Source organism: Narcine bancroftii, chromosome 4 (assembly GCF_036971445.1).
Source record: "Narcine bancroftii isolate sNarBan1 chromosome 4, sNarBan1.hap1, whole genome shotgun sequence".
NCBI classification, from domain to species: domain Eukaryota; kingdom Metazoa; phylum Chordata; class Chondrichthyes; order Torpediniformes; family Narcinidae; genus Narcine; species Narcine bancroftii.
The window spans coordinates 304,707,952-304,723,387 of NC_091472.1; positions in this window are offsets into that span (position 1 = coordinate 304,707,952).

Genomic DNA, 15,436 nt, shown 5'->3' on the forward strand with positions numbered 1-15,436 from the left:
AATCAACCTACTAATGAGCAATATGTTTGGAATGAAGGAGGTAACCAGAGCCTCTAGTCTCAGGGAGTGCAAATTTGGATCACCGGACCAGAAGCAACACCCAGTTGCTGGGATTGAATTTTAGATCTTCACCCAATGTCTTCTGCCTGAGCTATTTTGGCTCAAGTTCTGGTAATGTTAAACTACAATGTGGTGCACATACGTACTAGTAAATGCAAATGGTATCAAATAATAATAACAGTGGCTTCTTAATAAAGGGAAACAGTGCCCTCCATAATGTTTGAAACAGACATTTTTTCTCTTTTATTTGACCCTGTGCTTTCACAGTTTTAAATTTGTAATTAAAGTGCACATTCCAGATTTTACTCAACATTATTTGTATACATTTTAGTTTGACCATGTAGAAATTACAGCATATTTTATACATAGTCCTCTTATTTCAAGTCACCATAATGTTTGGGACATTTGGCTTCACAGGTGTTTGTGAGCATTCAGGTATATTTAATTGCTTCATTGGTGCAGGTATAAGTGAGTTAGGCTTGCTTCTAATCTTTTGATTACCCTTGGAGTTAATCGTTGCTAATTTTCAATGCGAGGTCCATAATTGTGCCAATAAAAATCAAAGAAGCCATTATGAAGTTTTAATCTCTACACGGTCAAGCCAAATAGCCCTGAATAAAATCTGGAACATGCACTTTATTTACATGTGAATTGTGTGATTGCAAATTTAAAACTGTGGAGCACAGGCACAAATAAAGGGAAAAAAAAGTGTCTTTGTCCCAAACAATAGGGAGGCCTCTGTAGTTTGGATGCATGGTATTCATACAAGTTCCCACTCTAGAGAGATGAGAGACTTCAGATGCTGGAACAAGAAACAAACTTGGAGAAACTCAGCAAGACAAGTGGCATCTGTGGTGGTAAGAGGGAAGGGATACAAGAACTAGAAGATATAGATGTCCCAGTTACATACCATTTGAATTTCCTGTCAGATTCATACCATATAACCATTTACAGAGCGGAAACAGGCCATGTTGGCCTTTCGAGTCCGCACCGGTTCACTGATTTTGTGTGCCCTCTTCAGGCATTGGTCCCAGTAGATCTTCATTCAATAACGACGGGCGAATTCAATGCAGGTGGAATCAGTCGTAGAAATGGTGGTCCAAAGGTTTCGTTCAATGTTCTAACTTCATACCTTTGATCACTCAAGGAAACACCATGTCTCTTTGGTGATGAAGCCAAAGGAAACTAGTAGAAGGTTTAATGCATTCTGCCCCATCTATTACAGGGTTTGTGAGTTCCAAAGAGATCTTTTAACAATCTCTTTTTATTTCAGTCATTTTATCATCATGTATCTAAGGTTTAAATTCCTGAATTCACCACTACACTTCCAGTTTCCTTCCATAAAATGTTTCTTGAAATCTTTCTCATTAACTTTGTTATTGGTAAATGCAGCATTATACTTTTAGACCGCAAATGGTTAGAAAGGCTGGAGACCACAGTTTCCTCTGTTTGGATTAGTCCTCATTTCTCCTTCCTTTAAAACCCCAAAGCTTCCTGGTTTGTCTCATTGGCATTCCTGTTTAACAATTTGGGGTTTTAACAATATAACGAGATTTTCCTCAATAAAATATCTTCAATTTCCTCAATCACTAATATCTCTGACAGTTTCCACTACTCTCCAAGTGTACACATATTCACATAAAGGTGTAAAAGCTAAATGATGCTTAGAGAGGCAACAATTAAAATTTACAATATGCTATGGATAGTTCAGGCACTATAAAAGAGGGAAAGGAGTAATATTTACATCATCATTCTACAGTGGTCCCACTTAGCTGTTCTTTATCAGCCTTTTTCTCTGCCAAACATGAACAAGAACAGCACCCAAAATTCCTCCTGGGTTTTCTGCGATTTAATTTTTCCAATTTTCTCCAGCAATTCGTTTCCTGCTCTTCCAGTTATTGGATCTAAAGCAGGCATGTAGCAACTTTCCCCCATCCTGCGATGTGATGCTGTCTCAACAAAGGACAACCCATCACAGATGGCAATGACATGGCAGCTCTGGTAGTGGAATTTGACATCAACTCTCGATGTGATGATGTTACTTGATGTCAGGCATGACATAGCTGCAGGTGCCTCTCCAGACCATGATGCTACCAAAACGGTCTAAGCGGTGTGCCGTGTTGAATTTTTAAAGGATGGAGTTCGGATGGTAGTGCAGAGGAGATGGGAAGCTGAAAAGAATCACAAAGTAAGATGAAGGTGTGGAAGAAGCTGGGTGGTCTAGTCTGCTGTGGTTGGGCCTCCACTGTGGGGACAAGGCTTCTGGACATCAGGCACTGCTGGTGGCCGAGGAGGCTATGCAATGGCGAGTCTGCAGAGCTGCACCGGGGTGTCCGGAGTGGGTGGCGTATGCCTGGCTGGCAGTTCTGCAGAGGAGGTGTCCAGGAGCCTGGAGTGGCCGTGTCAGGTGCCTGGCCTGGAGGTTCAGAAAGCTAAGCCATCTTGGAGCGTGGGACCTGCAGTGGATGGTGGGGTCGGAGAGGAGGCCATGGGATCTCTCTACAGTTACGGTGCCAAAGCTGATGGGCCTGTATGGACTTGTGAACTGTGTGGCGGTTCTTCTTTTCAAGCCACTGGACTTTTTAAAATCTAAGTCTCTGAAATTGTCTCCTCTTTTACTGTACTGTTAGCACTTTTTAATAAACTCGTTATGTAGTTTTGCGTAGGTATGATTTAGTCGTGTAGTTTTTATCTTTTGTTTTGGCTGGAGTAGAAGTACGTCTTGTGTTGTCTGATGTGTAATCGTGGTTATGTGGGTAGCATTCTGGTTTCTGGAGGAGGTCATTCTGTTTTTAACTGTACACCCTGCACTGGATTTAATGATAATAAAGGCAACTACTGCTAATACTACTAAGTCAGAAAGAAATTATCCTGATTACCATTTTGTTCAGCTGATCAATTAATATTTTATGAATTCTGAACAACTCTTGGTACAAACGCTAAGAAAAGAATGAGGATAGAACATACCTTAAGCTTGATAGTGCCACGTGTCTAAGCCCTGAAGAACATGGCTGCTTGGATTTCTCGTAAGTGTTGGGAAAAACAGCTGCTTGACAATAATGAAATTATTGTTATATACATTGCACAATGTACATACATGCTAAACTTCCTACTTGCTGCAGCCAAATCGATACATGTAAAGAAAAACTTCAATAGTAAATAAATTGAAATAAAAGAGGCGATAAATACATCAGATAGATGGTGGGGATAATCTACCCTGGCATCCCACTTCAGTCCCCATCAGTATAGAAGCCAGACTTGGGCCATTTCAATTCACTTCCTGTGACATAAAGACACCCTGAGAGAAAAGGACACTGCAAAGGTAATGGGACCAGATAACATTCTGGATGCCATGCCGAAGATTTGCACTTGAAAAACCTCACAGCCATATAGATACAACATGGCAACTGAAAGAAAAAAAAAAGTTAAACAATTCAGCTGATTTTCATTCTATTGGCCTGCTCTCAGTCATCGGCATAGAGATTGAAAATATTGGCAACGGTGCAAATGAACCTGTTTGCTGATGCTCATTTTGGGTTTTTCAACTCTGCTTTAGACTTGACCCAAACATGAGCAACAAAGTTGAATAGCAAACGTAAACTGGGAGTGACTACCTTTTTGACATCAACAAACACTGGTAGAACTGAAATCAAGTGGAATTTTTAAAATAAAACACTCTAAACTGGCTTATATCATGTTGCAGCTCCAATTCATCCAGGAATTGTTGTTGTTAGAGTCCTCAGGACAGAATATTTGAACAAACCATCATCAACAGTTTCACCAATAATCTTCTGGCCATAGAAATAGCTAATGACGATGACATACTCAGTTTAATTCAGAACTCCTTTTAAACTGAAGCTGAACACACTGGACAACATTAAAGCATGGGCTGAAAAGTGACAAATAACATCATTGCCACTCAACTGCCAGACAATGACCATAATAAACAGAGAATTCCACGAGTCTGTGCTGCCCCGTTAACCTACACCCTCAGAACGTACTTGTGGGCCGAAATAGCCTGTTACCGTGCTGAATGTCTAAATTAAAAATTAAAAGGTTGGCCACCCCTGCTCTAAAGTTTAAAAGAAAGAAAAGAAATTAACTTTGAAATGTACAAAATTCTTAGAGCTGGAGAGGTGGAACTATTCTGATGAAGGCCGAGTAGGCCCAGAGAGCTTATTCTTGCTCACTTATCTTATATTTTTACCTACAAAATACACTTGCCTAGGGTACTCCATGTGCACCTTCAAGACCATCAAAGGAATGTGAGAACAATTATACCTTCAGTGTCCCTTCCTAATCGCACACTGTTCATTAAAAATAAAATCACCAATCCTTCATTGCAGGTGGAAGCATGTCACTTTCATTCTTGTAAAGGATTGGTGGTAATCCTTACAGTAATCCACCAACACAGAAACCAGATTGTCTCTGGTTTTATGTTCCCCATAGTCAAATAACTACTTGACGAATATGTATGTGAACCAAGGGTTGCTGAACAACATTCTAAAATTCATCACCTCCATCAAAATAAGAAAGAAAAATAGATTAAATAAATAAATTTTAATTTTAGGTTAAATAAATATTTCATACTGTAGCTTTTCTTAACATTTATGATGTGATTGTTGATCCAAGATCCTGAATACTGTCTTAATAGCATGCTTTTAAATTAAAAAAATTACTGTCGATAACTTGAAAGAAATATGAGTACAGGTAGTATAATTATATTATACAATTTCTACAAAGGAATGAATTTTAGATTATAAAAGTGAAATATCTGTACCCTGGGCTGTAGAACTCTGCACGAATTTACGGAAATCACTGCCAAGATCAATAAAAGCATCAATCTGACAGGAAGTACTGCATCGCGCCTGAGAATTTTCTGATCGACGGAATATAGGAATGAGTATTACTTTACAAGCTATATTGCAATATAACTGCAATAAGAAAGTTTTGTGAAATATGAGTAAATCACCACCATAAACTTTATAACAGATTTAACCATGGTAAGTTATTTCCTGGCCTTCCCCATGTTATCAATAGGGTCTTCACATTACAAATTACATGAAACTATGTACAAGCACACATAAACATTGTAAAATAGAGGCCCCATGTTTTGAACATTTCTAAACCATATTTGAGCTCTGGGGTCAAATGCTGATTTAATTGTAAAAGCAAGAAAGTGAAAGTGATTGACACTCAAATGTCGAACTTTTCTGTTGGCAAACAACCGTTCTTTTAAAAAAAATGCATCATAATTTTTTAACTCATTATTAATATATTTAGAGGTACAAGGAGGATGTACTGGTGGAGGCTTGATTAAATGAGTACAATGGTTTGCAGGAACACAAAACAAAACATAAAGCTGTCAGTTTGCTCAACCACAGAATTCACATGTAAATGTGACATTTAATGGCAAAGAAAACTAATTTTTCTTCAGTCCAGCGTGTTACGTGAGCAGAATTAAAATAACAAAATCCTGCAGAGCAACTGTAGAGGAGAAAAGGTATAAGCTTTATTTAATCCAAATGAAATTATGATCCTTTATTTACATGGACAAAAATATAATCTAAATCAAATTCAGTTTACAGTGAACCTAAACCCAAGGAGTGAGAAGAGGCAGGGTTTCAATTTATATGTTAAAATTCGATTCCATCTTTTATTCAATAACACTTCAAAATTATTATGGAGCAAATCTTAATAAGGTGGGAGTGCCAAAAAAGCATTTGACATTTTGATTTGTGTTTGGACGACGTTTTCGAGAATTCTGGGGAAATTGCCTGGGACATGGTGTGTTCAGCAGTTTTCTCCCTGGTGTTTCAGTTTGAACTGGACAAAGACAAGATCATTGAATGTTCATTCAGTATTTATATATGGAAATTTCAGTGGTTAGGAACTAAGAAGCTTGAACAAAAGAAAGACATTTGCAGTAGAGCTGCGCACACACACACACACACACACGAATTATGGAATTTTGCACTGTGTTTGAAGGAGACTTTGAGCACATGTACTTCAAAACTAAAAACAAAGCACTTCAGCCAAAACAGGTTTAAAACATTATTATAATCTTTTCAATTTGTGGATGTGTAAAATTATCCATCTTGATTTTTAAAAAATCAGAATAAGATGGCATTACTAAGAAATCAACATGTTATCCACAAGGTCATTCAATATTCTTGTTAAATGTCAAACACCATTAGATGCATTTGACAATGTCTTCTACTGACAGAAACATATGTTGTGCATACCCAAGAGTCAATCTATAATATATGCCATAACATTCCTTTTACAAATCAAATTTGACTTAATTATGATCTTTTTTCAGGTAAATTAGGCCCTTTAAAACCAAGCCCACTATTCAATAAAGATCCTTATTAGTCAACTCCAGAGAATCAGAATCTTCAAATGATTTAAAGGCATGTAACATGAACCCAAATAGATTTGGCAAGTTGTTGGAAACAAAAATAATATTTCTGGTGGCAGTCTAGCTCATAGAACATTTAAAGTTCAGGATAACTTCACTGTGTTTTTTGCTCTCTATTTAACATTTGACTTAGAACCCAAAAATCAATTTTCAAGAGGCAAATCCATAATTAACTGGACCAGCCACAGATCCTGTGGCTACAAGTGCAGGTCAGAGGCAGAGGGACCCTATAGTGCATGACTCACCTCCTGACTTGTCTAAGCCTTTCTGACATCTACAATACGCAGATCAGGAGTGTGATCGAATGCTCCTCCCTCATCCAGATGAGTGCAGCTATAATAGGACTGAAGCAATCAGAACCCATCTTCTATCATAAACATTAATGCCCTGTACCGTCAGCACAACATGGTTACAGTTAGTAACACCTGCAAAATACATAGCAAAAGCTAGTTAAGATTTTTCTAATAGAGATACATGAACCTGTAAACTCTATCATGTTAAAATGTGAAGGGCTGTAGGGTGCAAAGAAATGCCTGCATCGGCCTGTTTCCTTTCGAGATGACGGGTCATTAATCAGAAAATATCAGTTCCTTCATTGTCACTGGGTCGAAATCCAGCGGCACGGTGCCAACAGAACTTTGTGAATACCTTAAAGAGCTCAAGGCTACAATTACTATCAATTTCTCCCCATCAGGGGCAATTGAAGATGGGTAATAAATGTCCTTCCCTAAATGAAGCAAAGTATATTGCAAGTTTATATTTTATTTAGTAACTACACTTTAGGGGTTAACAGAGGCTGAATACCTTTCATGACAAAACCTTTTTACAGCAAAACCATCCACGGCTTGTGCTCTCAGACAGCATGGCACCACCAGGTGCAAATTATCAACAAAGTTAATGTTTCGGAGGACAAAAGAACAATAGTTGTTATTCCAGGACACTTGAAGAGAGTGGTGAGAAAGAGCAGATGGGTCATTAATAGGTCATGTGAGTTTGACTCACGTTTTGGAGAAATTGAAACTGAAAACAGATCTCAGTATTAATCAAGTAAATCATGTAATTGAGACACTTGAAGAAGCGAGGTTGATTTAATAAGTAACCAGAGATCTGCAAGACAGAAACAAAGTAACTTGGTGTGAGATGGACACTTCTGTTGTTTCTCCTTGTCAGGAGAAGCAGTGACCTACTCTGACCATTGCAATGGTCATGTTTGATTTACCCATATCTGGGTAAAGGAAACCGGATCATTCCAGTATTTGGATCGTGACCATTCCGATGGACATTTCGTGAAAGTTATAAGTTTTGTTTTCCTACATGAGGAAGAGGAGAGTTGTGACCATCATTTGTATGAAAGAACATTTCTCTGGAAGCAACTCAAGAAGGATTCGTGAGTTTTGAGAAGTCAAATTAATTATTCTCACCTGCTTCATAATTAATTATGAATATCAGTTTAAAAGTCATGAGTTTCAAACACACACACACACTTGCACATAGTTTGGGTTAAGTTTAGATTTAAGTAAATTGTTAGATTGTTAATAGTTATTAATAAATAAATTGTTTGTTTTATAAAAATAACTTTCTTGGTGAATTTCTATTGTTGCTGGTCTGTGTCATAACAAATGGAATTTCTCCTCTTTTGGTTAAGCTATACCAACTATGTGTACATTACATAGAAAAGAATCTTTCCACTCCATTTACATGTTTGATATTCTTCATGATAAATGATACAGTAACCTTTCCAGAAAAAGCTGGAACTGTATGACTGTGAAGAACTTGAGCTTGTAGGACACAAATGGCATCACATTCCTTAATCCTTCTCAAAGGGTGTTTATTAAAATAATGGGGCATCCAGTATGAAGAACTGAAAGACAGCTGGATAAGAAAGCAGTACTGAGACTGATGCACCAATGCTCTGGTCTCATATTGGACTTGGGTTTTACTGACATCATGTCCAATTGGTGCAGTTTATGTGGTTCTATAATAGTATAATAGAGGCAGAGAGAACAAGAGCAAGGCAGTCAAGATGAATCTTTATAAAACACTTGCTCTGTCGCAATTGAAGTACTGGTTCCAGTTTTGGCCATCACAATTTAGGAGACTAAAGGGTTAATGATGCTGCAGAAGTGACTTTGTGTTTTACTCAAATGATTCAAGGGATGAGATAACTAATTATGTGAACAGAATAGAGAAATTGAGGTTATTCTCCTTGGAAAAGAGAAGGGATCTGATAGAGTTATTAAAAACCATGAAAGCAGCAACTTACTGTGACTGTTGTTATGGTCATTTTTGATTTACCTATATCTGGGTAAAGGAAACTGGATCATTACTGTATTTGGATTCGTGACCATTCTGATGGTCATTCTATCTAACCCTTGCCTGGGTTCATGGAAGCATCATAGAAGTCATAAGTTTTGTTCCCCCTATGGAAGGAAGAGGGGAATTGTGACCATCATTCGTACAAAAGAACATTTCTCTGGAAGCAACTCTATTAGGATTTGTGAGTTTTGAGAAGTCTGATGACTTAGCGTCTCACCTACTTCATAATTACTTCTGAACATCAGTTTAAAAGTTCAGAATTTCAACACAGGATTTCTAAGACTGAACTTTGAATTGACTTCTCAGAATTGTGCCTAACCTGTAATGATATGTGCAATCCACACAAACACTTGTGCATAGTTGGAGTAAAGTTTAGATTTAAATTGTAATATTATTAATTGTTATTAATAAATATATTGTTTTAAAAATTAACAATCTCTCAGTGAATTTCTATTGTTGCTGATCCAGGACATAACAAATTGGGGACTTGTCTGGGATACAACTAAAATTGTTTGGTTAAATTTCTTTTTGAAAGCCAATTAAAAGGCTAGTGTGTGGAAAAAGAGTAGCAATGGATATTGATAAATTTTTGGGATCACCAACCTCTGCAGATTTGCAGAAGGTGAAAAAGATTGAATCGATGACTATTGCACAAAGTCAGAACTTGTCAAAGTCAATGATAAAAAGAGATTCAGAGAATTATAGTTGTCATAATAAAAGAGGGGAAGTTTGGAGAGGAGGAGTTAAAGCAATTTCCCAAGACTAAATTCCTTGAGCAGCGGTCACCAGTGGAACAAATTGAATTAAAAAAACTTAAATGCAGAACAACAAAGGGAGTTTGAGTTTGATAAATTTAGATTTGAGAGAGAGAGAACAAAGGCAGTTTGACAGAGGGAAGAAGCAGAGAGGCAAAGGAGATTGGAGGCAGAAGAAGCAGAGAGAAAAAGCAGAGAAACAAAGGGAGGAAGCCAAGAGTCGAAGGCAATTTGTGAAAGAAAACTGGAAAGAAAGAGATCCACCTTTTGGTCCTTGTGAGAGATTTATGAGTAGTTGGGAGGTGAAGGTAGTTCCTCTACTTAATGAGATTGAGATTGATAAATACTTCCAGCATTTTGAGAAAGTTGCTGAGAGTTTAAAGCGGCCAAAAGACTATTGGTCCCTCATGTTACAAAGTGTGAATAAAGGCAAGGCTCAGCAGGTTTAATCCAGCAAGCTGCTAATTACGATACTATAAAGCAAACTGTGCTTAAGGCTTATGAATTGGTTCAGAAGCTTGTAGACAAAAATTCAGGAATTTGAGAAAAATCAGTGAACCAATCTTGTGTGGATTTTTCATATTACAAAGCTGTATGCTTTGATCGATAGTGCATATCAAAAGAAATAAATGGTGATTATGACAGACTGAGAGACCTGGTGTTACTTGAGGAAATTTAGAGGTGCTTTCTTAATTACATAAGAGCATATTTATATGAAAAGAGAGTGGAAACTTGGCAGGAATCTGCTAAATTATCAGATGAGAATGCTTTAACCTACAAGGTTAAATTTGTACCCAGTAGAATTTTCAAGAAGGGTAATAAGTTAGAAAATAAATGAGAAGTAGTGCTAAGGATAAAGAAGAAGGGGAGCAAGAAAAAGAAAAACTTTTGGGTCTCTTTGTCATTATTGTAAGAAACCTGGTACATAATAGCATATGGTTTTATTAAAGGAAGTGTCACCATAAATGACAATAAAATCCCTCATTTTGGACAGTGATTTGGAAATTGGCGATAAGACTGCCACAGGTGAAATAAATTTGATTCAAGATCTGGGGGATGATCTGGAGTCAATACCTCTGCACAAGATCATGCTGAAATCAGAATTATTTCATCAACTTGTTACGTTAGGGATCAGATCAAGTTTACCAGTAGAAGGGATTTAGTTGTTATTAGGAAATGTTCTTGCAGAGGGTAAAGTTGTCCCTGCGATGAGATTAACAGCTAAGCAAGTCATTGATGAGATAAAGACAGATTCTGATATATATCCAGCTTGTGCAGTGACACAGGCTATGGCGATACAGACGGTGCTCGGTTAACTGATTTAAAAGGGACCATAATCTGTGATAGTGCAGGTTGTATTGATCTGCCAAAGATTTTACATCTTTCTTTATAGGACCAGTATTCTGTTGCTAAAACTGATAGTAAGGATTTGCTGTTATCTCAAAAAGAGCTCATTGAGAGACAGAACAGAGATCCTGATCTTACGGAAGTAAGAGATTATGTTCTCTCTGCTGATGAGGTTGAGGAAGTGCAAGTTGGATATTACTTCAAGGAAGTGTGTTGGTGAGAAAGTGGAGACCATTTGATATCCCTGCCAATGAAGAATGGGAAGTTGCTCACCAGCTTGTAGTTCCTAAAGCTTATAGGAATGAAATTTTAACCTTGACCCACAGCACAGCCTTGGGTGGTCATCTTGGTGTAAGGAAAATATATACAAGATTATGAAACAACTCTATTGGCCTAGTTTAAGAAAAGATGTGACATTTTTCTGGACCTGTCACATTGGTCAAGTTGTATGTAAACCCAATCAGGGTCCCACAGAGGCTCCTTTTCAACCCATTCCTGCTTTTGGCTAACCATTTTCTAAAGTTACTGTGGATTGTGTTGGGCCATTGCCCAAGATAAAAGCTTGGAATCAATATTTGTTAACTGTCATGTGTACAGCCTCCAGGTTTCCAGAAGAAATACCATTTAGAAATATTAAAGCTAAAATTGTGCCTAGAGCTCTTGTGAAATTTTTCACTTTAGTTGTTTTGCCTCAAGAGATCCAATCAGACCAGGGAAGTATTATTATGTCTGGACTGTTTCAGCAGATAGTTTACAAATTGAGAGCTCAACAATCACATCATCTACATATCATCCAGGATCTCAAGGGGCCTTGGAAAGATTCCATTCGACCCTAAAAACCACGATGAGTTCCTATTGTTTTGAGAATTAGGACTGTGTAATAGATTTGTGTTCATCTTTAAAGTATTTAGTTATAAAATCTATATTTCTTAGTAAAGTAAATTATAGAGTTAAAATATTGTATATGTATTCTTAGTAAGTGAGTTGTGGGCTGAATACAAGGTCACATACAGGTCACAGCACCTATGCAGAAACACCATTGCAATAAGAGAAAGAGTTCAGTTAGAGTCAATGCTTCTGGAAAAAAAACAAAGCCAAAAATTGAAGAAAAGTGTTCTTAACTGAAACTTAAATACCAGGTGTGATTCTTAAAAGCAATCTTTATGTACAATCAAAATCATGTTGGCAACTATTCCAAACCCCAAGTATCATTTGGAATGACCCGCATAGATTTTCCAGAACCAAACGACTTTAGGGTCTTGAACAGAGATGAGGTCAGAGGTTGTTATGAATATAGAGTGATTTTGAAGAAAAGCAGGAAGTTTGCAGAAATGAAACTAAAACTAAGTGATATCACGTCACATGATGTCAGAGAACTATATACTGAAGTCAGGGAGACATTTTGAAGACAGAAGACTGAAGAAACAACATTCTGGAAAGACAGGATTGGAGCAGTAATCTCTGGAAAGAGATAGATGCTGTTCTATATTGTATTGTCCTTATCATGGGAGATATACAACTTCAGTACCTTTTAAATGAGACCACTTCTGACTCCTCTTTGGAGAAAAGAGAGGCAGCTGCATGTACTCTGAGGATGGTCACTTCTATTTAAGAAATAATTCATTGTGAAGATCACAGATCCAGAACCCTAACAAGATAGGGGGAAACTTGTGAAAACACTTGTGAGAAGAACATCTCTCTGAAAGACAACTCATCAAAAAATGTGCAAGTTTGAACAAACTTGGGTGCTTCACTTTTGCTTTATAATTACTTCTGAACCACAATTTTAAAAGATCCTGAAGTTCAACAAGAAGTTTGAAACTGGACTTTAAATTGGACTTTTCAGACTGAAATAGTTTTGGATTTTAAAACACACACATTTCCATTTGCGCACAGTGGGGTTAAATTTAGAGATGTTTTGTTATTTTTTTGAATTAACCATTGTCTGATGAATTTTCCATTACAGTTCCTTTTTAGTACTAATAAGGTTTGTTAGTTCATAACAATTGGAATGAGGATGTCCATTTGCTTTTGTTTGCAGTCAGGGAGTCTGTTAATCCTTTTGAGTTGGTATTTAGACATCACGTTACAGAACCTTTAGCATTGTTGAAGGAATAATAAGGGATGTGCAGTTAAATTTGTTAGATTATGTTTCAAACTCTAAAGATCGTTTGCAGAAAGTCTGTAAACTAGCTGAAGAGATTTTTAAAATGGCTTAAGGTCAAATGAAAGTCTGGTATGATTTTTTTTAAAAGCTAATGTTAGATCTTTTAAAACAGGTGATAAATTGTTCATTCTTTTCCCAACAAATTCTAATCCTCTTAGGGCAAACTTTGCAGGCCCGTATGAGATAGAGTCCAAGGCAAATAAAGTCAACCATGCAGTTAAAACTCCTGATCGGGACGTAAAACACAGAGTTTCCATGTCAACCTGTTAACACTTTTTTTTGAGAATTTGGCTTTTCGCAAAAAGCGGCCTTCACCAGAGGTATTGGTTGTTGATAAAACTGAGGAATTTACGGATCTTGAAATGATACAAGCTGACCTTTTTGAGGGTCACTTCAAACAAAACATTGTCCCAGTTCGTTTGCCTAATTCAAGTATTTTGCCAAATTTGGATGATAAATTGGGTCATCTTCAACCCAAGGAAAAGGAACCAAATGAAACAGCTATGTTTAAAATTTAGGAACCTGTTTCCAGATGTGCCTAAGAGACTTCAATGACTCGTTATAATGTTGACATTGGAGATGCCAAACCAGTCAAACTACATCCTTATCGAATAAATGCTGAAAGTGCAGACTGGTAGATCAAGAGATTGAATATATGTTAAAGAATGATATTGTTGGATATTCTACCTCAGATTGGAGTTCACCTTGTATCCTGGTGCCTAAATCAGATGAAATGGTTAGATTTTGCACTGATTATAGAAAACTTAATACGGTAACAAAGACAGATGCATATCCTATCCCTAGGGTGGATGATTGAGTGGATAAGGTTGAAAAGGCTAAGTATCTTAGAAAGATGGATTTATTAAAAGGTTACTGGTGTATTTCCTTAACAGAGAGAGGTAGGGAAATTTCTACATTTGTAACCCCATGAGGGTTATACAAATACAATGTTTTAGCATTTGGAATAAAAAATGGTCCTGGAAAATTCCAAAGAATGATCAATTCTGTGATTCAAGGTTTAGAGCACTATGGATGCTTATATTGATGACTTGTTTATGGGGAATGATACCTAGGAAGCACACATCTTTTAGTTAGAGATATTGTTTGACACACTTTCAAAAGCAAACCTTACTGTTAATTTAGCGAAAAGTGAATTTGGCCATGCTACTGTGACTTATCTTGGTGATGTTGTTGGTCAGGGCAAATTGGCACCTGCCCAGGTGAAGTTTCAGACAATTTCTGAGTTTTCTGTTCCAACAGATAAGAAAGCTATTAGGAGGTTTTAGGGAATGGTAGGGTATTGTAGAAAGTTCTGTAAAAAAATTTTGCTGATATGGCTCTTCCTTTGACTAACTTGATGAAGATGGGAGAAAAGTTTGTTTGGACAAAAATTTGCCAGGAAGTATTTGAGAAACTGAAAGCCATTTTGTGTTACAAACATGTGCTTAAGTCACCTGACTTTGAGAAGCCATTTTCTTTAGCAATAGATGCCAGTGATGAAGCTGCAGGAGTAGTTTTATTACAAAAGATTGGTCATGATGATATGGACCACCCAGTGGTTTACTTATCCAAGAAATTCAATGAGCATCAACAGAATTATTCTACTATTGAGAAAGAATTATCAACCCTTGTACTGGCTTGGCAGCATTTTAATGTTAACATCTACACCGCTAAAGAACCACTTGTTGTGAGTATTGACTATGATCCTTTAGTGTTTTTGAGTAAAAATAAAAATAAAAAGAGATGTTAAACTGGAGATTAATTTTGCTAGAATATGATTTAATGATAACTCATATTAAAAGCAATAATTCCTGATTGCCTTTCAAAATGTTAAGTGAAACATTGCTAAAAATGTTATATTTGTCTGTATTATATCATGTTTGAATGTAGTATTTTAAAATTATAGGTTTCAGGTAAAGTTTTGGCTCTTGTAGCTCAACATTTCTTTGTTGGGGAGGTGTTATAAAATCACATTATACTTAGTAACTACACTTGAAGGGTTAAAACAGTCTGAATACCTTTCATGACAAAATCTTTTTACAGCAAAACCATCCACGGCTTGTGCTCTCAGACAGCATGGCACCACCAGGTGCAAATTATCAACAAAGTTAATGTTTCGGAGGACAAAAGAACAATAGTTGTTATTCCAGGACACTTGAAAAGAGTGGTGAGAAAGAGCAGATGGGTCATTAATAGGTCATGTGAGTATGACTCACGTTTTGGAGAAATTGAAACTGAAAACAGATCTCAGTATTGATCAAGCAAATCATGTAATTGAGACACTTGAAGAAGCGAGGTTGATTTAATAAGTAACCAGAGTTCTGCAAGACAGAAACAAAGTAACTTGGTGTGAGATGGACACTTCTGTTG